General features: G+C 49.8%; 1 pseudogene; it reads right to left on the bottom strand.

The window, feature by feature from the left end:
• Positions 1-25554, bottom strand: LOC138487268 (nicotinamide N-methyltransferase-like; annotated as a pseudogene).
• Positions 25555-26060: the final 506 nt, after the last annotated feature.

Genomic DNA, 26060 nt, shown 5'->3' with positions numbered 1-26060 from the left:
TTATATATCCTTTTCCTTGCGCGCGCGGAGAAACACGCAGGAAGTGTAGTTGAACGATCCAAAGCCTTCCGTATCACACTCTCTGATCTCCACTTCAAAATCTTGAAGCTCAAAGACTTCTGCTGGAACCGCTTGCCTCAGAAAGGCCTCATCTAGTGTTAGGCAGGAGAACCATTTACCCCGAATCATGAAGAAGGTGCAGTCCAAGACCTCTAGAATAATGAGGTACACCCTAGTTATTACAGATTTCATATGTTTCACAAAACCCTGTGAAAGGTGTCTAGGTTCACATCCCAAGCATCCGATGGTGTTGATGCGGTCCACATTTGGAAGGACCTGCAACGCCAGGGGGTGACTTTTGGCCAAGTTGTGTTTTACAGTCTTTTTGACTGTTCTTCTCAGTTTCTCTCGCTTCTTTGCCTCTTTGTCACTGAAAAGAAGAACATAAAAGGATCTAAAATAAGATATAAATGCAGAATTGACAAAACAGCAAATTATAGGTGACCAGTTCTATCACAGTGCACTTGTCAAGTCGGCTGTGTTTGGTTTCTGAGACAGGTCTCTGTAGATTGGCGCAGTAGCACCTATTCATTACAGGCATGGATGGAAATTGACGCTGATCCTGAAAAGAGAAATAGAGGACTCTTTCTCCTGGGAATCACTTTTACACGGCGGCCATCTTTAAGTTAATCATTTCCCTGTCTTAAACTAAATTCTAACTTGAATGATTACTTGAGTGCATAGTTATTCTTGTTGTGGGAAAGCTAGTTTTGGCTGTTTGTATATTTAAGCTAATTAACAAATATGATAGGGACAGAACACTAAGTGGTTTTACAGTTTTCCTGCAGATAGTTTTGTGTATACAAAGCCATATTGATATGTGTACTCAGTCCCAATAAAATCCATTGAGCCCAATATTCTTCCAGCATGGCAATTTGACTCAGTTACCGTCCTAGTGCAATAAAAGGTGATTTGACTTGATGTCCTACATCCTTTCCAGCTGTACGCAACAATGATTCCTTAAGCTATGTGGTTGGTGTTATAGCTTAATAACGTTATAATTATCATACCAGCAGACATTTAAGCTCAAACATATAAATGATGGTTACCTTGGAATGCTATTTTATTTAAAATGTGTGCTTCGAGTACAAAACGAACGAAGCAATTAGCTATGTACTTTCTAAGGAGTGTTTCTTCGTTTCAAGTTCACAGACTAACTTAATGCAGTTTTCCCAGTCAAAAGTGCCCAGATCGTTTGTTCAGGCACTTCTCATAATATGCCTGGCTCTGATCCGTGTAATCCGCACCAATGATCTACTTGAAGACCTCGCAGACCAAGAGGTCCTGGTGTATGGTGGGACCATTGCCGATATCAAGCAGGATACCCCCTTTCGCATTACCTGGTAAAGGAAATCCGGAGAAGAATATGAGCCTTCTGGTTCTTAAATTGGAATTATTTAATTTTGGAGAAACTAGATAAATTCAAACTGTGTGGTTACCCTCGCAAGTCAGCAACTTTAACTTGTACACCACATCCTTACTTTAAATGTAAGCTTTACAGATAATATGTAAATTTCCTATTTTTTCAAAAATGTATATATCAATATCCAAATAGTGGCAACAATTACAAGATTTTCTCTACAGCAACATCTTTGTTTTTAGCCACCCAGAGAGAATCAGGGTAGGCAGATCACAAAATCAAAATATAGTGGTTAATAAAGTGTGACGTTAGATAAGGGATTCTTGATGCCAAAGTGGCGGGTAATAGAACTGAAGTGCCAGAAAACAAAGCATCCTGGTTTTATGCTCTATTTACCAGCACTTCACCAGCCCAACTGGTCAGTTATCGGCTGCATTTTTCTCTACTACCTGGCCCTTTTACGTTTGGATTCCTTATATCCTAGACAATGTCACAGATGGCCTCAAGGACCACCAACTCCTGAAGATGGCTCAAGAATGTTTTCCAGTCAGTTGCTTTATTCAGAAACAGTTCATTTGTCCTCAGTAACAATACAATTTCACAATAACACAGATCATTGTCAGATCAAACCATCAATAAACAGCCAAACAAAAACTTCAGAGTTAACATCAAGAACACAGAAACAGTTCATCATCCCAGAGTTTTAAAATCTCTATTCATCACGATAAGTTCGTATAATTACATCTAATAAGGCATGCCAAATCGTAATAACTAGGAAGTGATTGCGTAACATCAAAATTAATAGCACTTTTAAAAAAGATCAAAGCATGTAGGGTATTTAAAAAGCATTCAGTTACTTGAAACTAGTAAAAATATTTTTGCCTTAAAATCAAATGCTGCTTGCATCCTATCATGCCATTTCAGAATATATAGGGGCATTCAATTCATGTTCCACTTAAAATTAAATGCGACTAAAGGTAGAATACTCAATTTAAATTTCATAAATATAATCTTTGCTTCGGGCTTGCTAACCAGACGAGATCATTTTCATAATCCCATTCTGCTTTAATGACAGGTAATTGTTAGTTATTATACCATGTGTCATCTCTTTAAGAAGTGGCCTGTTAACCTCTCCTTTATAGCAGTATGTTGGCGCTTTTAGATACCAACGCATCTATATCAAAACTCGGGAAAGTCCAACTCTATTAACATGCTCTTTATGAATTTTAACCATTCCCATCTTGGTGTTTCAGTTGTTTTGGTAATAGTTATTGGTGGAAACTCAAATCAGATAATGGGTTGAGACAAAGCCGGGGAGCACCGACATGTTTGTCAAAACAACTTTTTCCATAGAGTTTAACAATGTTTTTGCAGAATGTCCTCATAACACAATCGCATTGCAGACCTGCACTTGATAAACTTCCACCGATGAAATGGCCGCCCGGCCTTCAGATCTGCAAGGACAGCTCAATGTTACCCGCACTCTGTGCAAGCTTGCACTTGCAACAGGCACCTCGATCCACCCAGGACCCATTTGCCATCGCTCTCAAGCCCAAGCAGTCAAAACAGTCGACCTGTCTAATTATTTCTCCATCATACTTTAAGCATACCTTGGTTGATTTGGTGTGGGGGCAGACCAGTGCAACAGACTAAGCCATATGAACCTTAAGACTGTGATCTCTGCAGAACCTAGCACTTCCAGTGTATGTTTATTCAGCATAAAGTCATATACCGACCTTGATACGTCCGATATTTTGGGCTGTTACAGTCCAAACCTTGAGGAAGCAATGCCAGGTCATTTATATACAATTAAACATGGGGTCAATACACACCCCTGCCTGCAAACCTTGTCATTTTAAATGCCCTGGTACATCCACCTTTAGAACAATATCTCACTTTGGCTGTGTTATTCCTGTAGAACAATTGGATCACAGTGAGCAAAAGGCAAGGAACAACTTTGTTCCGTAATATTTGCCATGTCATAGCCCTACGAACACTGTCTAAAGCCATTTGGAAATCGACAAACAACAGATACAGTTAATTTTGTTTTAGACATCATTCTTCTGTATGAAAGCAATTCATAATAAGCAATGCTCGATAGTGCCAGTATTCTGTCTAACCCCTCCTCCCCCTTTTAGGACAAGTATTGGACAAGGCACAGATGCCCCATCCTCAAGACTCATTAGAAGTATGTGTCATTCACTTTTTCTAGACAGTCAATAAGTGATATTTGGGCGATACTTCCCAGGCTTACTCCTGTAACGCTTCTTATAAATAGGGACTATTTTTGCTATGGTCCAAGTGCCTGGTAAAGGGCATGTGCCATTAATATTGTTACAAAACAAAGATAAAAAGGGCAGAGAACCCAGGATGAATGAGAAGAGGAGCCAAGATTCGAGGGTAAAGAATGAAGCCAATGAGTGCTGAGGTAAAAGGATCAAGGATGGCGAACGCATGCCATTTCCCACATATCGTGAGCACCAGTTGCTTTCCTGTAAATTCCCATCAAGTTACCTTGATTTTGGGTGTGTCGCCCTCTTATGATTCATAATGGTTCTCACAATAAGCCCCATCACCCCTTTATTTAATTCAAATCAATTTCGAAGGAAACTGTCATATTTGCTCCACATTTTTCATCCATTTTATCTTTAATTGAATCCCTCACAAAAAAACATTTGATGCTGCCCTCCTTGTAAACTCAACAGGGCAAGAGTCATGTCTGATACTCACTCTCTTTCTTTCTCCACGCACACTGAACTCCGGAGGAAAGCTCTGGGGCAACGTGCTCGCCTTGGAAGGAAGCAAGACAACGTGGAGGAACACAGATTTGATCGCCCGGTCTGTGCTTAGAAACCTCTGGGTATTAAGCGCATTATAAATATCCTATTATAATTACGCACTACCAGCTCTTCCTTCTTTCTGAGCACCCCCACCAAATTACGCAAGATAAATAGTATGTCCAGATGACACATGTGTAGTTTCAGGAGATGATGTCTACGAGGTTCACCCGAACAGGAGACAATCTATAGCCAGTCAGAAAGCCGCTAAAAATGGGCATTATAGCCTTTAGAGTGATGATGAGCTGTGCCAGGATGACGGAAGACATGTGACTGAAAGTGATCACAATTACCATGGCTCTAGACTCTCTGAAAGGCTAAATAGTCCAGCCACACCCTGGTGGGGGAAGCATTAGGCCAGTAGTAATTGGCCTTGTGAGGGGATGGCTGTGGACATGTACGATTAACATGTAACTCCCAATCTCCCACCCCGAAATCAAAAAAACTCCACAGTAGCACCCTCCACTTGTCGTCCTGTCTTAATCAACATTCATCACATTAATCAACCACTTTATAAATGAGCAGTTGTAGCCTCCTGACCATACACTGACCATGAGTCTCATGCATGCAGAAAACTATATATACAAACAAGTGATGGGTGGAAGGTCTGGTGTTCCATTGGTGGAAGTACCTGACTGATTTGCATATGGTTGGTCCCCTTTTGCAATGGTGCAGACAAGCTAAAAAACAGTGGTGTGGAATGTTGCCCAGAGCAGTGCCAGTAGTTCAGACTTATTCAAAACCTTCCACCCATCAATTTTTTGGTTGTAGTATGTCTCCCCATGTGAGAGAGGGTATTCCCAGACTTGGGTCCATTGCCCGCTGTACCATAGGAATTGTGAGTTTTACGTAGGTTGAATGCTGAATAGTGGATAAGTGCACATCATCCAATTGGATGGGGAAGCGCCTGCGTGGGTCCGCCCACGCGTTCGTTAATTAAGAAGAAGAACCATAGGAATCCAAGCTGCACAAAAAGGATGAAATATGACTGGGGTTGCTTGTGTTTTTGGTGCAGAGGGGACCTGGCTTAGCCGTTTGGGCTGGGCTGCTACCACTGGTGGCAGTACCTGACTGATTCACATTTGCCTGGAACCCTTTTGCAATGGCGCAGACGGGCTAAACAAACTGCGGTGTGGAAGGTTTCCCAGAGCAGTGTCAGTGGTCCAGAAGTATTCAAATCCTTCCACCATCACTTTTTTAGTTGTGTCATGCATGCAGCAGACTGAAACTTGCTGAGCACCAATACCCACTGAAACCCTAATGCATACCACAGAAAATGCGCACACATCTGCATGCAGACAACAGTGCCTGCATGCACAGCTGATCTAACCCATTACTTGCATCAAAAAGCCATGCAAATCACAAAAGCAGGGATATAGCAGGTTCCAGAGACATAGATAGCAGTGGGCCAGATTGGTCATTGGAGGGTGGATGGATCCTAGGCCTTTGAATTTAGTGTAGACCCTCTTATTTTTTATTTTAATTCATTTTATTGTTTAAAGCACTGACCTAGCTCGAGAGCGCTGTACAGAGTGTGGGTAGCCAGGATTTGGGCAGGCATCTTTTAACGGTAGTGCAGTACTGAGAGTTGAGATCTGTGCATCAGTATGCGCATCCACTGGAATTAGTCCTTGGTGTGATGATTGTTGAAAAAGCCATGTTTTGATAGATTTGCAAATTTAGAGAATTGTGAGAGAATTCTGAGCTGACACCGCAATCAAGTTCCAGAGAGTGGGTGCGTGACATGAGATGGATTGTTTACAGGTCCTCTCTTGGTGGGCGAGTTGTGATTCAAGCCGGTTTATAGATTTGCTGTGCGAGGATAGTGTGCCACGAGATATGTGGAACTAGCATCCAGGTACTGTGGTGTGCTACTCGTGACTGCTTTGTAGATGATACATGCAGTAATGACTTTTATCCTGGTCTGGAGAGGAAGCCAACATAGTTCAGGTAGGATGCTTTCACAGTGGCGGTGGACAGGGGTGGCAGTAGGGGCCTCTGTGTCACAAGGCCAGTGGGTTTTGGGCCTAGTGGCATGCCTAACTCAGTGATGGGTGACAGGGTACTGGTTTGATGGTCAGGCGGCAGCAGCATGGCATCTTCCCAAGGAGTTTGCTGATGCAAGAGAGGCAATGACATTTCTGTTCACTGAGCCAATGGCAGGCCAGTAAAGGATGTGCTGCCAAAAACACTGTGCACATTTAAAAGAAATTGAAAAAGGTTTTTTGGCCTGACCCGGATTTTTGCAGGAATTGTACCTAAATACATTAGTCTCAGGGCAAATCATAATGTTGCAATAAGCTGAAGGAAGCTCAATGCCACTCTCATCTGAGAGGCTTAGGACTTAATGTGCCTAGCATCTGACCTACTTGCCAGACACATATCACTGGTCTCTGGCGGGCTGTATATAATGTGTTGCTGAGAGTGTCGTCTTTGTAAAAGGTTTAGGGGGTAATTCATAGAATCCAGCGCACAAGTGGCGCACGCGGCTGGCGCATCGTGTGTGCGTGCGTCTGTCTGCACCAGCCGCGTGTGCTAAAATCCATTTCCACACACAGCGTATTCATGAATTTAAACATCCAAAACCAGCTGTGGTGCAGAGTGGCACAGCGACCCTGCAGCAGCACCAGTTACGCCCCAACCCCTCCCCGTGTGCCATGCACAGCGCACAAATCCCGTACATGGCGCTCAGGCCATTGGACCAGCATACAGCCCCCCAAACACAAAAACACCTGTAAAACTCTCCACGCACCCCTCCGAATACATGTACACCCCTGCCCGGGAAGTTTGACACGCAATTGGCGCTGTGCGAGCGGGGTACGTGTTTCACTGGGATTCGCAGGGAGTTTCACACGCTATTGTTCCTGTGCGAGCGGGGTACGTGTATTTCAGATGTTCGCTGGGAGATTCACACACGATTGGCCCTGTGCGAGCGGGGTACGTGTATCCAGTGGGGTGCGCAGGAAGTTTCACATGCGATGGGCCTAGTACGAGCGGGGTACGTGTATTACTGGGGTGCGCGGGAAGTTTCACACGCGATTGGGCCTGTGCGAGCGGGGTACGTGTATTTCGGGGGTTTGGAGGGAGATTCACACGCGATTGGCCCTGTGCGAGCGGGGTACGTGTATCCAGTGGGGTGCGCGGGAATTTTTACACACGATGGGCCCAGTGCGAGCGGGGTACGTGTATTACTGGGGTGCGCGGAAAGTTTCACACGTGATTGGGCCTGTGCGAGCTGGGTACATGTATTTCAGGGGTTCGCAGGGAGATTCACACGTGATTGGCCCTGTGCGAGCGGAGTACGTGTATCACTGGGGTTCGCGGGGAGTTTCCATGAAAATGTCCCTGTGCGAGCGGGGAACGTGCATCCAGTGGGGTGCGCGGGGAGTTTCACACGCAATTGGCCCTGTGCGAGTGGGGTACGTGTATCCAGTGGGGTGTGTGGGGAGTCCCACACATGAATTGGCAGTGTGGCTCCTCCCAGGTGTGCCCTCTACCCCCTCCATGGCCCCTGCAGGCAGCCCACACCATAGGGGACTACCCTGCACCCCTGGTCATGTCCCGCAGGCAGCCCATCCACCATGGGCATGCCCCCCAGCCAGGCCACATGTCACCTTGCACTAGTGATCACCAACTCATGTCCCCCTGCACCACCACCCCCCAGCAGTGAGATGCACCTGCCAGCAGGCCCCCACTCATGTCCCCTAGCACCCCCACCCCCCAGCAGTGAGGGGCACCTGCCAGCAGGCCCCCACTCATGTCCCACTCATGTCCCCCAGCACTCCCACCCCCCAGCAGTGAGGAGCACCAGCCAGCAGGCCCCCACTCATGTCCCCCAGCACCAGCAGCACCCCAACCCCCAGCAGTGAGGGGCACCTGCCAGCAGGCCCCCACTCATGTCCCCCTGCACCCCCACCCCCCCAGCAGTGAGGGGCACCTGCCAGAAGGCCCCACTCATGTCCCACTCATGTCCTCCAGTACCCCCCCAGCAGTGAGGGGCACCTGCCAGCAGGCCCCCACTCATGTCCCCCAGCACCCCCACCCCCCAGCAGTGAGGGGCACCTGCCAGCAGGCCCCCACTCATGTCCCACTCATGTCCCCCAGAACTCCCACCCCCCAGCAGTGAGGAGCACCTGCCAGCAGGCCCCCACTCATGTCCCCCAGCACCAGCAGCACCCCCAACCCCCAGCAGTGAGGGGCACCTGCCAGCAGGCCCCCACTCATGTCCCCCTGCACCCCCACCCCCCAGCAGTGAGGGGCACCTGCCAGCAGGCCCCCACTCGTGTCCCACTCATGTCCCCCAGCACCCCCCCAGCAGTGAGGGGCACCTGCCAGCAGGCCCCCACTCATGTCCCCCAGCACCCCCACCCCCAGCAGTGAGGGGCACCTGCCAGCAGGCCCCCACTCATGTCCCCCAGCACCCCCACCCCCCAGCAGTGAGGGGCACCTGCCAGCAGGCCCCACTCATGCCCCCCTGCGCCTCCACCCCCCTGCAGTGAGGGGCACCTGCCAGCAGGCCCCCACTCATGTCCCCCAGCACCCCCCGCAGTGAGGGGCACCTGCCAGAAGGCCCCCACTCATGTCCCACTCATGTCCCCCAGCACCCTCACCCCCCAGCAGTGAGGGGCATCTGCTAGCAGGCCCCCACTCATATACCCCAGCACCCCCACCCCCCCAGCAGTGAGGGGCACCTGCCAGAAGGCCCCACTCATGTCCCACTCATGTCCTCCAGTACCCCCCCAGCAGTGAGGGGCACCTGCCAGCAGGCCCCCACTCATGTCCCCCAGCACCCCCACCCCCCAGCAGTGAGGGGCACCTGCCAGCAGGCCTCCACTCATGTCCCACTCATGTCCCCCAGAACTCCCACCCCCCAGCAGTGAGGAGCACCTGCCAGCAGGCCCCCACTCATGTCCCCCAGCACCAGCAGCACCCCCAACCCCCAGCAGTGAGGGGCACCTGCCAGCAGGCCCCCACTCATGTCCCCCTGCACCCCCACCCCCCAGCAGTGAGGGGCACCTGCCAGCAGGCCCCCACTCGTGTCCCACTCATGTCCCCCAGCACCCCCCCAGCAGTGAGGGGCACCTGCCAGCAGGCCCCCACTCATGTCCCCCAGCACCCCCACCCCCAGCAGTGAGGGGCACCTGCCAGCAGGCCCCCACTCATGTCCCCCAGCACCCCCACCCCCCAGCAGTGAGGGGCACCTGCCAGCAGGCCCCACTCATGTCCCCCTGCACCCCCACCCCCCAGCAGTGAGGGGCACCTGCCAGCAGGCCCCCACTCATGTCCCACTCATGTCCCCCAGCACCCCCCCGCAGTGAGGGGCACCTGCCAGAAGGCCCCCACTCATGTCCTCCAGTACCCCCCCAGCAGTGAGGGGCACCTGCCAGCAGGCCCCCACTCATGTCCCCCAGCACCCCCACCCCCCAGCAGTGAGGGGCACCTGCCAGCAGGCCCCACTCATGTCCCCCTGCACCCCCACCCCCCAGCAGTGAGGGGCACCTGCCAGCAGGCCCCCACTCATGTCCCACTCATGTCCCCCAGCACCCCCCCCGCAGTGAGGGGCACCTGCCAGAAGGCCCCCACTCATGTCCCACTCATGTCCTCCAGTACCCCCCCAGCAGTGAGGGGCACCTGCCAGCAGGCCCCCACTCATGTCCCCCAGCACCCCCACCCCCCAGCAGTGAGGGGCACCTGCCAGCAGGCCCCCACTCATGTCCCACTCATGTCCCCCAGAACTCCCACCCCCCAGCAGTGAGGAGCACCTGCCAGCAGGCCCCCACTCATGTCCCCCAGCACCAGCAGCACCCCCAACCCCCAGCAGTGAGGGGCACCTGCCAGCAGGCCCCCACTCATGTCCCCCTGCACCCCCACCCCCCAGCAGTGAGGGGCACCTGCCAGCAGGCCCCCACTCGTGTCCCACTCATGTCCCCCAGCACCCCCCCAGCAGTGAGGGGCACCTGCCAGCAGGCCCCCACTCATGTCCCCCAGCACCCCCACCCCCAGCAGTGAGGGGCACCTGCCAGCAGGCCCCCACTCATGTCCCCCAGCACCCCCACCCCCCAGCAGTGAGGGGCACCTGCCAGCAGGCCCCACTCATGTCCCCCTGCACCCCCACCCCCCAGCAGTGAGGGGCACCTGCCAGCAGGCCCCCACTCATGTCCCACTCATGTCCCCCAGCACCCTCCCGCAGTGAGGGGCACCTGCCAGAAGGCCCCCACTCATGTCCCACTCATGTCCCCCAGCACCCTCACCCCCCAGCAGTGAGGGGCATCTGCTAGCAGGCCCCCACTCATATACCCCAGCACCCCCAACCCCCAGCAGTGAGGGGCACCTGCCAGCAGGCCCCCACTCATTTCCCACTCATGTCCCCCAGCACCCCCCCAGCAGTGAGGGGCACCTGCCAGCAGGCCCCCACTCATGTCCACCAGCACCCCCCCAGCAGTGAGGGACACCTGCCAGCAGGCCCCCACTCATGTCCCCCCCTACATGACATAAAGATGCATAATCATGGCCCACTTCTACACCAAAATACTGCAGCACGCCACCCCATTCTTGAGACGCAATGATTTCCCAATCCACCCCACACTGACATGCAAGACACAAACCAAAACTCAAATATGTACAGCAACACATGTCCGTCACACACACACACTGGTTGGCATTGATTGTGTAAACCCACATTTTCACATGCATGAACCCAATGAGCGAATTACACACACGGAAGTAAAATATCAAAATGTATTATGGACAAATAAAAGCAATGAAATGAAAACATAACAAAATAGCAAACATGAAATGAAAAGCATGTGCAAAATATGAGTAAATGAAAAGTATAACCAATCCAAAAAAATCAAAAATTAAAATAGTCCAAACTCTCAATCCACCAAAGCAAATCCAAAGGAAACGTAAAAAGAAAAATCCATTAATTTATGGTGAAATCCAAAGAAAAAGTTCAAAATAATCCATTGTCCAACTATGTACAATCCATTGTCAATAAGAAGAATCCATAAATCCAGGGTCAAATCCAAATAAAAAATCCAATAAATCCAATGTCCAACTATGTACAATCCATAGTCAAGGGTCCATGAGCCCAACAAAGGAAATGAAACCTACCTAAGAAACTACCGAAGAAAATAACTATATACAAATGTGTGGGGCATAGTCCAATCACCCAAAATCAAAGGAAAACAAAAATGAAAACTAACACTAAAAACTATTTACAAAGGCGGCGGGCTAGTCCAACGGCTCACTTTTCTATGTCCCGGGCCAGGGCCTCATCGAACTCCCGCTCAATGTCCTGGAGGTGGTCCTCTTCCATGGCCCTGAGGGTTCGCAGGGACGATGACATGTTGGACTCCAACTTCCTGGGAATTGCCTCGAGGCACTCAGCCCCCCTCAGTGCCCTCCGCATGGAGTTCTCTGCCCTGACCATTGTGAGCCGTGCCTCTTCTGCCCGCCGCCGCTCCGCACCTATGGCCTGGCCCAACCGCTGCCCACGGAAGACACTTCCAATCCTGGGTCCTCCTGCCCTCTGGCTGATGCCTGCCCCTCCGATGTTGAAGGCCCTGAGCCATCATTGCTCCCACCTTGTTGCTGCTGTGCCTGTGCCTGCGCCCTGGCTCTTGCTGCCTGCACGGCCTCCTCTGGCTGGGATGCACTTGTCGTGGTGGCCACCCCTGCTGGACGTCCGACTCCCGACTGTGGCAGGGATGTGTCCTCCACCAGCCTGGCCGCTGGGTCAGAGGCAGCTCCACAGGGTACCCAGGTGATACATGGGTGGGAAGATGGAATGGAGGACGACTGGCATGTAGGGGGTTCAGGTGAGGAGGGGGTCGCAAGAAGGTCCTGCAGACGGAGGAATCCAGCACTGGTGACCCGTCCCAGTAGGTCAACGCGGTCAAAGAGGCATCCGAGATGATGTGCAGTCTGTTCACGAAAAGACGGCAGGTCACCTCGCATGCCCCGTTGACGCAATGCTATCACAGCCAGGACAGGCCCAACCCAGTCCCGGATAGCCATGTCTGCAGGGAGAGGAAGGCCACTTGTTGTGCGCTCATCCCCTGCCTGAAAACAGGTCTGGACGTAGGCATCCCTGCTGGTGCCAGATGATGCAGTCACAGTATCAGGGACAGGATTACACACAGGCACCTCTGCGGCAGCCTGTGCTGCCTCCTGTCCCTGCCCCTGCACTGCACCACTAGCACCAGTGGAATCCCCACCTCCAGACCCCGTGTGTGTCCCTTCTGCGGCCTCCTCCTCCACCAAAACCCCCACCAACCTGGATGACTCTGTGCCATCTTCCTCCGTCGGACCCTTTGGGGTCTCAGCTGCCCCTTCTGCTGCCAAGGAGTCCACCTCTGACCTCCGCCTCTTGGACCTACCCTCGGCAGCTGCGGCCTGGGATGCGGCACCAGACTCCTCACTCCCCGATGAGATGACAATCTGGGAGGGGAGCCGGGCCTTGCATCTCCGGCTGGTGGTGCAATCCCTGCCGCTTTGCTCCCCAGGACCCTCTCCGCCCTCTTCATCAGTTGACACTACAGACAGGGAGAGATAAAACACAGGCATCAGGGCACGGAACAATGGACTGATATACACATGACAGTTGTACATGAGTGGCAGGGTCAAACTTCAGACATGGCATCACACTCCCCAACACACATGTCATTTCTACTCACACACATGAGCAATTCCACAGCAATATTGCACCAGGCAGCACCATCCATACACATACAACAGCATGACCATCCGAAGGTGAGCCTGATGTCACATGAAACACGGGGAGTGCACAACACATGCACACATGCCACCGCACTTACATGCATGTGTACATGTCCACCAACTGTCACAGTGATGAGATCGCCATCCATGTCACATCTGGCATTCAGCCTTCTACATGTCAGTGCCACATGCATCCATGTTGCATCACGGTTGCACACTTGTCAAATACATACACATGCACATGTACACAGTGCAGATACATGCAGCTGGAACCACCATCCATGTGTGACACCACAACCATGCCAATGTACATACACAGTAATGTAAACTTGTGTGCTCCCACACCTGCATTTGGCCTGCATGCTTACCAACACATACACCATCCATGTGTCTCACACATGAGAGGACTCACATGTGTCAGCCTCACGCTCCTGTATATACACATCCATACATGGCCCTACAAAAACATATGTGTAACCTGCACACTACTGGCACACCACAACACACACAGTGTCCAATCAGTATGCATGTACACTTACCGCTCGACTCCAGACGGGCGCTGGCCGTGTTCGTTCCAGGACCCTCATTTGGTGGTCTGACAGCTGGCCCTGGCGCCCCTTGGCTTCCGCTGCCTTCAAGAGGTGCTGGGCCTTGTCGAGGGTCCTGGACCTGAAGTCCTCCAAGCACTTCCGGACATGTTTGATGTCGCGGACTGCCACCCCCTCCTCGTTGCTGGCAGTCACGAAGTCCATCCAGATCCTGGTCCGTCCTTCATTGTCGGCGCGCAAACTTCCAAAGAGGGCATCATACTGCCCCAGGACTTGCTCCACCAGGACACCAACTTCCCTGGCACTGAAGCTGGTGGCCCTCTGCCGCTCTGGCTGGGGGTTGCCAGTGGTGCCAGATGGTGTTGTGCCCGACATGGCAACCCCAGAGGCAGGTGTGGGTCGGCAACTGGATCCTGGGGCTGGGCTGTGGAGCGATGGTATCCCAGTCGGGAGTCTTCGGTTCCAGCAGGGGTGGTCACAGCAACTGCAACCCTAGCTGACATGCAGGCAGCAAATAGCAGGGCATTTGGGCAACAGGCAGGCAGGCAGCAGCAGATGGCAGGTGGGAGCGTGCTCGGGGCTTTTGAGGGCAGGAAAATGGTCTTTTGGGCAGGGGCGTGGTCTTCCATGTGTTTTCGCGTGGTCAGCTTGATACGGATTGATTTGGCACGTGAAAAAATTGCACATCAGCGTGAAATCTGAGGAAAGGCCCTTAGCGTGTAAGCACATCAGTGACGTTATGCGCGCCAGTGTTGCCCACAACACGGGTGCATCGTGAATCAGCACGTGAGAAAATTGCACGTCACCGTGCTAATGGAGGAAAGGGCCTTAGCGCGAAAGCGCGTAAGTGATGTTTCAAGTGTGGGCTGGCTTAAAAGGTACGAGTATCATGCTATTTCCCTGTACGTGCTTTTTGTGGAGAGCGAGCGGGTGTATCTTGTACTTCTTGTCGGTTCACACACGATTACTTCACAACATTTCCAGTTCGTACTCCCTGTTTCCTCAGACTGTGTTCTTTTCTTCTTTTGGCGGGGGTGTTGCCTACGCACACACGTGCGTCTTGTTCACCTTCTTTTTCAAGGCAGACGGTGAGTTGCACACGTATTTTCCAACTGTGGTTGCCCCCGTGTGCCACATACCCCTTCAGAGGTCATTGTAGGCTGCGTGTAACACGCGTACGCTTATTTTTGTGTTTCTGGGTTCCACAGCGTAGTGCGGGTTTATTTTTCCACGCACGTGGTCTACCAGGGGTTGCGTGCACGTGTGCTTTTGTTTTTGGGGTGGCTGTGCGTTGCGTGACCCGTCATCTTCCCCCAGGGGTCATATACAGCCTTGCTAGAGCACTAGGGTATGAATTCCATCGAGTACTCTACCCCTTTCACCCCAATTGCCCAGGACAATTGTTTACTGCTACTCCCATACGCACAACAACATCAGTGCCATGGTTGGGAGGCGACCAAGCAGTAAGGGAGGCAAAGGTGGCCGACCTCCAAAAGGTGGGCATGGTGGGCGCGGTAGGGGACGTGGCCAGGATTTGCAGGGTGCCCCTAGACCCCCGTGTGTGGAGGACCAATCAGGGACACCCATGCCCCACCCCCCAATGGTTGTGGGAAACGTAGCTGACACCATCCAAGCTCAGCCCTTGTTGGACCAGCCCATTTTGGCACCTGAACCGGCACAGGATGACTCCCAGGCTGACTTCCAGGTCAGCAAGTCTAAGCCACTTGTGGCAGGGAAGGTTGCTGTCACCAGGCCACGTGGATCTGGGGCAGCAATGTCATTTGCTGCCCCAAGTAGGCAGGGTAGGGAGGCTGCAGGGGAAGCTGCTGGCTCTATCCACACCAGCTCTGAGTCTCCCAGCCGGAACAGTGTCGGTCCAGGTCTATCAAACCGACGTTGGCCCTGCCAACATCACCCTGCAGCCAATGCCTGCTGCAAGACCTATGGTCATTGTGCCTTCGCACACTTCTAGTACCCAGTCCACCTGCGCCTCTGCCCCTACTGACCAGAGCGCCGTACGCCACTCAGGATCTGCACCACCTTTGAAAAAGAAGAAGAAGGGTGCTCTGGCACTACAGGCTGAGACCCCAGACATGGCTACACACTCTGCCACGTCAAGGAAGCCTAGCTTTAATGACGCCGAACTTGATGCACTTGTGGCCTATGTGTCGGCACATAGTCGCAAAATGGTGGTGACTGCAGGGTGCAAGACCACACCTGGTCAATGTAGGGCACACTGGCAGACCATCGCGATCATTAGTGCCCTTGGATTTGTGAGGCGCACAGCTGATAATTGCTACAAGTGGTGGAATGACCTGAAACGCAGAGCAAAGAACAAGCTGGCCTCAAATCATGCCTCTACTCTGGTGACTAACGGTGGGTCTCCACCAGAGGACAACCAACTCACTGAACATGAGCCTGTTGCTGGAACCTTTGTCACAGAGGAACAGATCCAAGGCGTGGGAGACCTACCAGATTACAACGCATTGTCCGGTGAGTGCCCATGCATGCGTGTGTAATCCATGTGTATGTTGCTTGGGTGACGGTTCTGAATGAGTGCCAGGTAAGGGTGTGTACTCCTGAGTGGTATGGGTCACCCATGTGCTTCCTCCAAAACATTAACCGGCCCTGGATCTGGGAATGACAGTATCCCTTCTGACCACAGTAGGCAATTAGCACCACATTACTGCAGTTGCCCTTGAACTGTCATCTTGCAACAACATTGTTCTGAATTTTTCAGTGTTCATTCAGGCTGATTGTTTCAATTCGTCCATTTTTGCAACGCATTTTTCAGCCCTAATGCCACATATGTGACATGCTTCTGTCATTGATTACACCCCACATTGGCCCACATTTGTTACCTTGTTATGTGAATGATTAGACCATTCAGGCTGATTGAGTATTGGCCTGCTCACATTAATTTTTGGTGCCTGTTGGAATGTGGAACATGATAGTTGTTTCATGTCATGTTGAAGTGACCAACCATTGATGTGTACATCTGCCTGCAATAACTGTATCATTGTACACTGGATGTGTTGCAGTGTGTGGCACATGCATTTTTTGTCACACTATTTGGCATTTTTCATCTCTTCATGTCCATCTCACATGGATGGGTGACAGTACTCATTCACTGACATATGGCTGTACTTGTCAAATGTACCATGGCTATGCTACATGCCATCTGTGTGCTGGCATGTGTCATGTATTTGTATTGGACATGCCACTTACAGGCTAATGAGTGATGCCAGTGCTACCCAGCATGCAGCAAATGTGTTGCTTTTCCATCTTGGTGTCCTCAGTGTCTTTTTTTTGCCTCCCCTTCCAACTCATTGACTGTGCATGCATGCCAGGGTTATTGTCATGTGGACATGTGTAAATCATGTACTGGATCTCTGGCTTGTCAGGCCTATGTGTGTGCTATGGTGCTCATGCCTGTTTCCATGATTTGTCTTTCATGTTTTTTCTAGGTGATGACGCACTTGATGCTGTTGAGGTTGAGGAGATGGTGCAGCCCCAGGAGGAATCTCAGCCACGACCGGGCACCAGTGGAGGACGTGGTGTGGTGGTGGGTGAAAACCCTTTCGTACTGCAGACCATACTGTCCAGGGGTGTCTCTGGGTGCACCTCCCCAAACCTCTATACAGGTGCTAAATCGGATGATGAGACTTATGCATCTGTGTGCTGGCATGTGTCATGTATTTGTATTGGACATGCCACTTACAGGCTAATGAGTGATGCCAGTGCTACCCAGCATGCAGCAAATGTGTTGCTTTTCCATCTTGGTGTCCTCAGTGTCTTTTTTTTGCCTCCCCTTCCAACTCATTGACTGTGCATGCATGCCAGGGTTATTGTCATGTGGACATGTGTAAATCATGTACTGGATCTCTGGCTTGTCAGGCCTATGTGTGTGCTATGGTGCTCATGCCTGTTTCCATGATTTGTCTTTCATGTTTTTTCTAGGTGATGACGCACTTGATGCTGTTGAGGTTGAGGAGATGGTGCAGCCCCAGGAGGAATCTCAGCCACGACCGGGCACCAGTGGAGGACGTGGTGTGGTGGTGGGTGAAAACCCTTTCGTACTGCAGACCATACTGTCCAGGGGTGTCTCTGGGTGCACCTCCCCAAACCTCTATACAGGTGCTAAATCGGATGATGAGACTTATGTGCTATCGCAGGTGAGTGTTTCTGGCAGGGATTCTGTTCTGTCCAACCCACCTGCACCAGGGGTAGAACCCTCTATGGAGATGTCAGTGTTGGTAGGTCCGCCTTTGGTGGTTATGGATGCAGGGTCACACTCCACAACATCTGATCCTGTTCCTGGGCCAGCAGATCAGAGGGGGAATACAGTTCTGCAGCCTCAGGCAGTGCCGGCACAGCAAGGTGCAGATCGCCTTGCCCCAAACAAGTGTGGTGCCCTCCAACATGGTGGCCATACGCCACCAGGCAATACTGTTTGGGAAAACTCCATTTACAGTATAGCAGCACAACAGGGAGCATCGGTTGAAATGATGGCTCATGCAATGGAGAGGGTGGCCACTTCCATTCTCCCCCCTGAAAGGCAGATGGAGCAACAACAGCAGGCAACAGACTCCATTTGCCAATCACACAGGGAAGACATGTTGGCGTCCAACAGGGACTGACGGGCGGCACTGGAGTCTCTGCGCGAAGCCATATCAATAGAGTCACAGGGCCACAGGGAAGGCCTGAGGGTAGAACTCCATAACCTCAGGGAGACTCTGGTTGAACTTGAGGCTTCCTGAAATTTTAGGGCAGAACAGCAGCTGGAGCAGCTCACACGTTCGCTCTCAGCTGAGCTGCAGGCTACCTGTGAGGCGATCCGGGCATCACACGAGGACATGCGTGCAGAAATGCAGGCAACCCGTGAGGTGCTGCATGGGGATCTCCGCACTATCATCCTCCAGAATCAGACCTTCCACACCCGCATGCTTGCTGCCATGGAAGACAATACCAGGACTTTGCATGAGCTGCCTCCCATAGCACCACCACGTCCTGATGCAGCAGCAGAGGGTGACGAGAGCGACAGCAGTTCTCCCACAATGGCATAGCCGTGCAGGCCATGAGCCCTTGGAGGAATATTTTTTTTCGTAACATCCATGCAGATGGGTGTTGGTGTGCACCCTGTCCTTAAACCTCCTGGGTGCCCCCCCTGTACCCCCCACATGGCCATTTTTTATTTATTTTATTTTTTTATTTTGTTTACAGTGTGTTGCCTTATGTGGCTCCCATGGGCATCCACTGTGTATTCCGGCTGGGCACATGTAGGCTTGTCCTGTGTTTGGATTAGATGCTTGGGTTCCTGACACACACACACCCCTCCTGCTTTCCATTTCCATGGGCTTGCAAAGGGTGTGACCAAGTGACAGTGACTTACACCGTGACATTGGGCACCCATGAGCTGTGTGGGCAGTCTGTAGTCAATACTGTGTGGACATCCCTAATGGGTATTGTTGTTGCATTGAACACTGCATGGTGTATTGATATGTGCTTGTGCATCCATGTCTTCCTCCTTATTCACAGGTAACTTCTTCATGTCTTCACAAGGCTGTCTCCTTTGCAGATGCAGTTTATGTTGTATGCAGTACACTGACACATTTGCCTGACAGCATCACTCTGCAGTTGGAAGGGGTCGATGTGCTGGCTTATTTAGGTTGTAAGACTTGCACTTCTTTGAGTTTGTACTGTCATATTTTGGCAATGTTTCATGCTGTGTTGTTGTATTGTGTCGCTGGTAAGTATTTGGTCATGTGTGCTGTTTGTTATGGATTACTGGGAGCATATTGTCTGTGGCCTGTTTCCATTTGGGACAGTGCACTTTGTGACACTTGTGCCAGGTGTTGTGCATTCCTTTATTTGCTTTCACATTGCATGACATGCCATGGGGTGTTGGGTGGCGGAGATGGGGAGGGGTTGGGTGATATGGCGCTATTTTCATGTTGTATTTTGCAAGGGGGTTGTCATTCATGCTGCATAAATATGTCTCTTTTTGATACACAGCATTGGCTGTCTTTCGGTAGGTAGGGATGCACACAATGTGACAATATAGGTGGCCAATCTCAGGCTGGTATGGTTGTGACAGTTGACTGTCCCTTATGTCATCATCATTGATTGTCAGCTGGTATGTGCCAGGCTGTGTGCACTCCACAAGGGTGTGATTTTAGGTGAAGTAATTAGCCACCAGCTGCGTACGGGCTGCCTCACCACATGTCCTTTCCCCTCCCATGCGCAGCGGCCGTGCATGTGGTTGGGGATGTGGGGGCACCACCATGTCCACCGGCAGGCCCCGGCGTGTTGCAACATTGTGCAGGACACATGTTGCCACTATGATCCTGCACACTACTGGGGGTGCGTATAGCAGCTGCCCACCAGAGCGGTCAAGGGAGCGAAAGCGTGACTTGAGCACTCCGAATGTGCGCTCTACTATGCCCGGGTTGCAATATGGGCTGTGTTGTATCTTACCTCGGGAGGTGTGGTGGTGTTCCAAATTGGCGTCATCATGTGGGTGCTCAGAGGGTAGGCACTGTCCCCTGGGGAGGTGATGATGGGTATCATTAGTGGGGTTGTGACATCACTCAGTATCTGACATGCATGCATGTTCAGTGGAATTTATACTCACCAAGCAGCCATGTATCTCCATGCCGCCCAGCTTCTAGGTCCCGGTTTAGGGTTGACATTCTGTAAATGAAACTGTCATGGGTGAACCCTGGATAGTTGGCATATACTGAGGTGATGATTCCCTTGGCAACACATACTACCTGCATGTTGATGGAATGCCAGTGCTTGCGGTTTCTGTAGATGTGCTCAGTTGCCCTGGGAGGACATAGAGCCACATGGGTGCAATCAATGGCACCTAGCACTTTGGGGAAGTTTGCCACCCCAAAAATCCTGGATGGCAGCCTGCCTTTCTGCATGTGTTCTGGGCAGGTATATGTGCCTGCGGACTGATGGGCGTGCAGTCATGATGGCCAACAGCTGGTGTAGGCAGCGTGACTGCGTGGCCTGTGACACCCCCCGCCACTATGGCACTTGTCCGCTGAAATGAACCAGTGGCCCAGTCACCATAGGAGAGTGCGACATGAATTTACCTTTATTATATTCACGCCAGACCCCGGTAAAGATTTTGGGTTGTGACTTAATGCCAAAATTTAACATGACGATTTTGTTCACGGAGGAGGGCATAGTATGCTCTACTCCAGGAATGCGTTATTCGAATGTATGCAAAATAATTAGAGCATACTCAGGACACATAGCCATGAGAGCTATACCGCTGGAACCAGAAGTTTTCGCATATGGCATGTGGGTGCTTATGGCAGGATTACCAGGCCTCGCAGACAGAACTATGAGAACCCCTGATGAGTTTTTATTCAGACCAAGAATATCTATGCATGAAGAGGAGGGACAAGTATTTCCCTTGATGATACATGCTGCAGCAGTGCGAGGGAAAATAGCATTGGTCGACGGATACGATGATTGACGGAGACAATGGTGCATGATTATCGCCATTGAAGAAGTGTATCGAGTGACTGATATCACCGATGACGATCTGTTTGAAGAACAACCAGACTCAGGAGAGACAAGGGTGGAAGTGAATCTCATCTTTTGGGTAAAAATGATCAGAAGAGAAGTGCCTAACAGAATGATGTTGGCGCTGAAGTGTCCGAATATTTTGATGAGGATATAGCTAAAATACCTGTCTCAGTATGGACTGCAGGACCCTATGACGTAGGCCACTTGAAGGTGGTGGGAGAAGTGAAAATTAAACTAAAGCTAGGAGCAATTTGTCCGAGAGTCCGACAATATCCCATGTCCAGAGAGGCAGACAGAATTTTTAAGACGATCTCTGCCATGATGGACCACGGCATCTTAGTGACGTCAGAGTTACCATGTAATACGGCAGTTTATCCTGTCAAAAAATCAAAGGGAAGGTCTTGGCGTTTAATCCAGGATTTATGAGCATTAAACAATATTGTTGAAGCCGAGTCCCTTTAGTCCCTAATCCATCTACAATCCTATGTAATATACCCGTCAAGGCAAAATATTTCACGGTGATTGACTTGAAAAATGTTTTTTTCTCAGTCCTGTTGCACCGTGCCTCACAAAATCTGACGTCATTCACAGGCACAATTCTGTTCAGCTACTGACTATAATGGCTGAGAAAGGATATAAGGTTGACAAGGAAAAGCTACAATACTGTCAACAGCTTTGTTCATAGCAGAGCCAGTCACTGAAGGAGCCTTATTGGACAGGCTGATTAAGGCACTACAGCTCCCTGTGGGCATAGCGCTCTTGAAATGCGCCGCCCACACGAAAGGGACAGATTTTGTGTCACGAGGAAATCACGCAGCAGACACTGAAGCCAAGCGTATGGCATCCAAAGGTGAGACGATTATGGAAGTGGAAGGGGCGTGCACCCATGAAAGGATGATGGTAGCACGAACCACACCAGAAGCCTATAGCGATCTTGGGTAAATGCAACTAATGGAGTTCCAAGGGGAGGCACCGCAGGAGGAGAAAAACCTGGGGAAACGTCAAGGGTGTTCTTTGAACCTCTCTGATGGCTTGTGGCGGCAAGAGAGCACTGGTAAACCTGCGATGCCTGTAGCTCTACTAAAAATAGCATTGGAGCAATTGCATTACCCGATGCACTTGACAAAAGAGAATCTAGCAGCAACGCTCGCGGAAGACTGGTTTATACCGAATTTAGCTGAGCATGTTGCATTCTTTATGTTGAACTGCATAATCTGCCAGCAATTAACCACTCGGGACACATTAAAAGTAATGAGGGGAGTCATCCCCCGGCCAAATGGGCCTTTTCAGCATTTGCATGTCGATTACATCAACATGATTCAAGTATGCAACGGGTACAGATACTTAATTGTCATGGTGTGTCCATTCTCTAGATGGATAGAAGCAGGTCCATGTACACACCCAAACTCTACCTGTGCGGCCAAATTCCTAGTGAGGGAAGTGTTCCATAGGTGGGGTAAATATGTTGGGTATTTTGTGTAGATTTGGGGCCTGGCGGTATTTTCTTACCGCTGAAAAATAATTTAGCAACAATCACTCCTTGTATTCAGATTGGGATATGTATAATAATAATACAGTGGATATGCATTATTTCAGTATACAGACATGCGTGGTTGGTATGCCTGGTTGGTGGTATTTTTGGTGAGCATAATTCCTTTGTTTTATTTGTGGCCCCAATATCCAGAACCCCTTATTTTTGTTTAGATTTTTCGTGTAATCACTAGAGAGACCTCAGGCTTGCATTTCAGGAACACCACATTTTCATTTTTAGTGTGCCACCATGGGCAATTTCTCGCTATCTTATCTATGGCAGCAAGCTATCATGCGGTATTTATCACCAACTTATTTACGTCTGGTGAGCTATGTCCAGGGCCTCCCTTTCTGCCGACTCATAGACCTCCGACAGACTATAACGCACACAGTTAGTTATAATTGCTCATACTGAATGACATTGTGCACACAGCTGCAGCCAAATCTTATTTTTAGCTACCTTAAAAATGACAATTCACTGTCTAAACATCTCCCCACATCATCAGCACTGTATTGGTAAATGCACAAAGGAAAGAAAAAATAAAAACACACCACCGTCTGCTTTCAGATATTTTTGTGTATTATAAAAGTTGCATTTAAACACGATCTCACTCTTTTATAGAAATAAATGAAATTGCACAGTAACAACATTATTTGTGATACACTGAGAAGAGAGTGGCCGGGAACAAGAATTCAATTCGCAACATTAAACACGTGGGTAAAGCACAGGAATCTCCTTTCCTACACTGACTGAATATTTTCGCACACACTCAGCCCCCACACTTCAGCGAGATAATTACCAGGCTTGTTCAGCATGTAACTTCTTTGGCTGGTCGCCTTCTGGAGGGGTTCACCCAGAAAGGACAAGCATTTGCTGTCACTCAAACTGGGACTTGTTGACTGGAAATCCCAGTCTCTGCAGCCAAGTTGAATCTGCTTTAGGAATCAGGCATCCCCAGGTATCAATCCAGTCCTTCTCCGAGCTGTGTCAAGATGTCTCTCCCCAGCTTCTTCCTCGAGATTATACAAGAAAACTCTGGTTACTTCCTACCAAACGATCCTTACCAATAAAATTCTATCATGCCCTAACCACCCTCTGCACACAATGGCTTGGCTTATACAGTTGCAACTGTAACCAAACTGATTTCCTGCTTATTTGAGGTCTTTGCTTCCTGGAGTTACTATGGACAGAGCAGCAGAGCAAAAAGAAAAAAAAAACTGAATGTGCGTTTAAATAATGACTTTCAGAGCCTGTCATTTTCCATTGGAGAACACATTATTAGTGGGTTATGATCAGGCTAGTTGTTAATGAGGTTAGTTTATTCATTTTCAAATGTGTCTCTTGCAACATAGGCATTTCAGGTGAAAAATAGTGCGCATTTTGAATGTATAAATGTGTGCTTTTAACTGTGAAAAAAAATTATTTGCATTTTATATGTAAAAATCGTTTTTGACTGAATAACCTGCCCTCACTTATATGTCCATGTTACACTGGCAACACATAGCTTGAAACAATTGCATCATAGCAATGCACCAAACCCATGCAGTGGTACTGCATAAAAAAAAAATTAAAAAAAACATGCTACACATTGATCCTGTGCAGTAGTGCTGTACTATGTGCTGTACTCTGTGTTGTAACACGCTAAATAACCTTACAGGTTGTGTGAAGTAATGAGATCAGATAATGGGGCTCATTTTATAAATGCAGTCTTTGAGCAGATCAGCTTGTTGCTTGGTATAAAGCACAAGTTCTCGTCGGCGTATCATCCAGAAGGTAATGGGCTTTGTGAGAGGCTCAATGGCTTGTTAAAGGAAAGGATAGCCAAGTTGAAGCTTATTGAAGCCTACTCTAAGGAGGGGATGGTTGCACTGCCTTCCATTGACATTGTATGCTCTTCGGAACCAACCAGGCTCCGACCATCATCTTACGCCACACGAGATAGTCACAGGAATGGAGAATGAGGACCCCCTTAACCCTGAGAGACAGAGCTAGATGTGATGCTCAGTCAACCCAAGAGGTCCTTGGATCCGAAATGCAAAAGTACTTGAACTGCATGACATCCAGCCTTACTGTAATTTCGGACCAGCTGCAGCGATGACAAAAAGGGTGCAGCGCAGCACAGAACACCGAAGGGAACACTGCAACAGACTCAGTTCAACGTCTACATGTTCCACTCGGGTTCCCTGGAGATAGTGTGCTGGTGAGGAACCACACGACGAAAAGGTGGGACGAGCCAAGATTCAATGGTCCTTTCATCGTGGTGGACTGCACTCATCAGCTGTGAAGTTAAAGGGCAGGAGAGCATGGATTTTTGTAAATGATATTAAGCCCTATATCGGAGAAAACCCCCTGCCTGCACCCCACCGCGAAGAAAATACAGACAATGGGGAAGAACCACAGCACGTGCAGACGGGATCCATGACGAGGAAGAAGGATGCATGAGCAGTAAAGCAAGACAAAGAACCCTTTTGCAAATTGTGGCTTAACTTGGACATTCCCCTAAGCAAAAGAAAAAAGGGGTAAGGACATACAAAACGGACACTCTGTGCATCCTAGTTGCAGGGTGAAGAACATAATTGCGCATATAAGCCACAGCACGTTTTGTTGACACAAACTTTTGAACTAAATCACACTTAAGCCTTGTTGAGGAAAAGACTATAACAAACTTTGATCAATGACTTTTACATTGAAAGCAGATGCAGTATCCTGATCCATCCAGTACCAAGACTTTGTTTGGCAGCACTTATGGTGTCCCCCAGTAGAGACATCACAAAGGACGTGGTTACATACTTCCACTTAGTATTAGTATCATATCCATCACTGGTAGGGAGGGTCACGAGTGTCATAGACTTTCTACAAGATCCTGAGAACGAAAAGGTAATCAGACACCTGCTTACTCTCATTCCGGAAGCCTTCATCGTACTGCCAGAGTACAGTGATAATGACACACATGCTTCCATCACAGGTGATACTAGATGAACTCATCAATACACTTTTCTTTCGCATAATCGAAGAGTGCCCATCTTTTGTCGGAAGAACCACAGACACGCTGACCTTTGTTCGAGATCCAGCAAACACAGAACATTTGAGCAATCTGTTAAACAAAATTAGCATATTGGTCGCACTCCACGTGACCGGACAGTGCAAACATTGTTCACGTCAAGGAAAGAATATATAATCCTTTATCCAGCAAGACAGGACGAATGTCCCTTTCACTAGAAGACAGCAGATTGGTGCACAGTGTCTTTTCCGCCTAGTGGCTGACTTTCCTGAATTAGTGGGGAGGCATATCGAAGTTGACGCCCCCACATTCATCCGAGATCCAGCAAATATCGCACAATTGGGAATGCTCCTGCATGGAATAATCCTCCAAGTGGAACTTTCCATTCATCAAAGAGACTATCTGGGGAGATTCTGAAAAAAAACTTTCCGCCGAGAGACAGATCAAGGGAGCAGAG

Source organism: Ambystoma mexicanum, chromosome 9, assembly GCF_040938575.1.
Source record: "Ambystoma mexicanum isolate Mex_15411 chromosome 9, UKY_AmexF1_1, whole genome shotgun sequence".
NCBI lineage: Eukaryota > Metazoa > Chordata > Amphibia > Caudata > Ambystomatidae > Ambystoma > Ambystoma mexicanum.
Note: the sequence above shows the minus strand (reverse complement) of the source record. Positions and strands in the feature narration are given on the sequence as shown.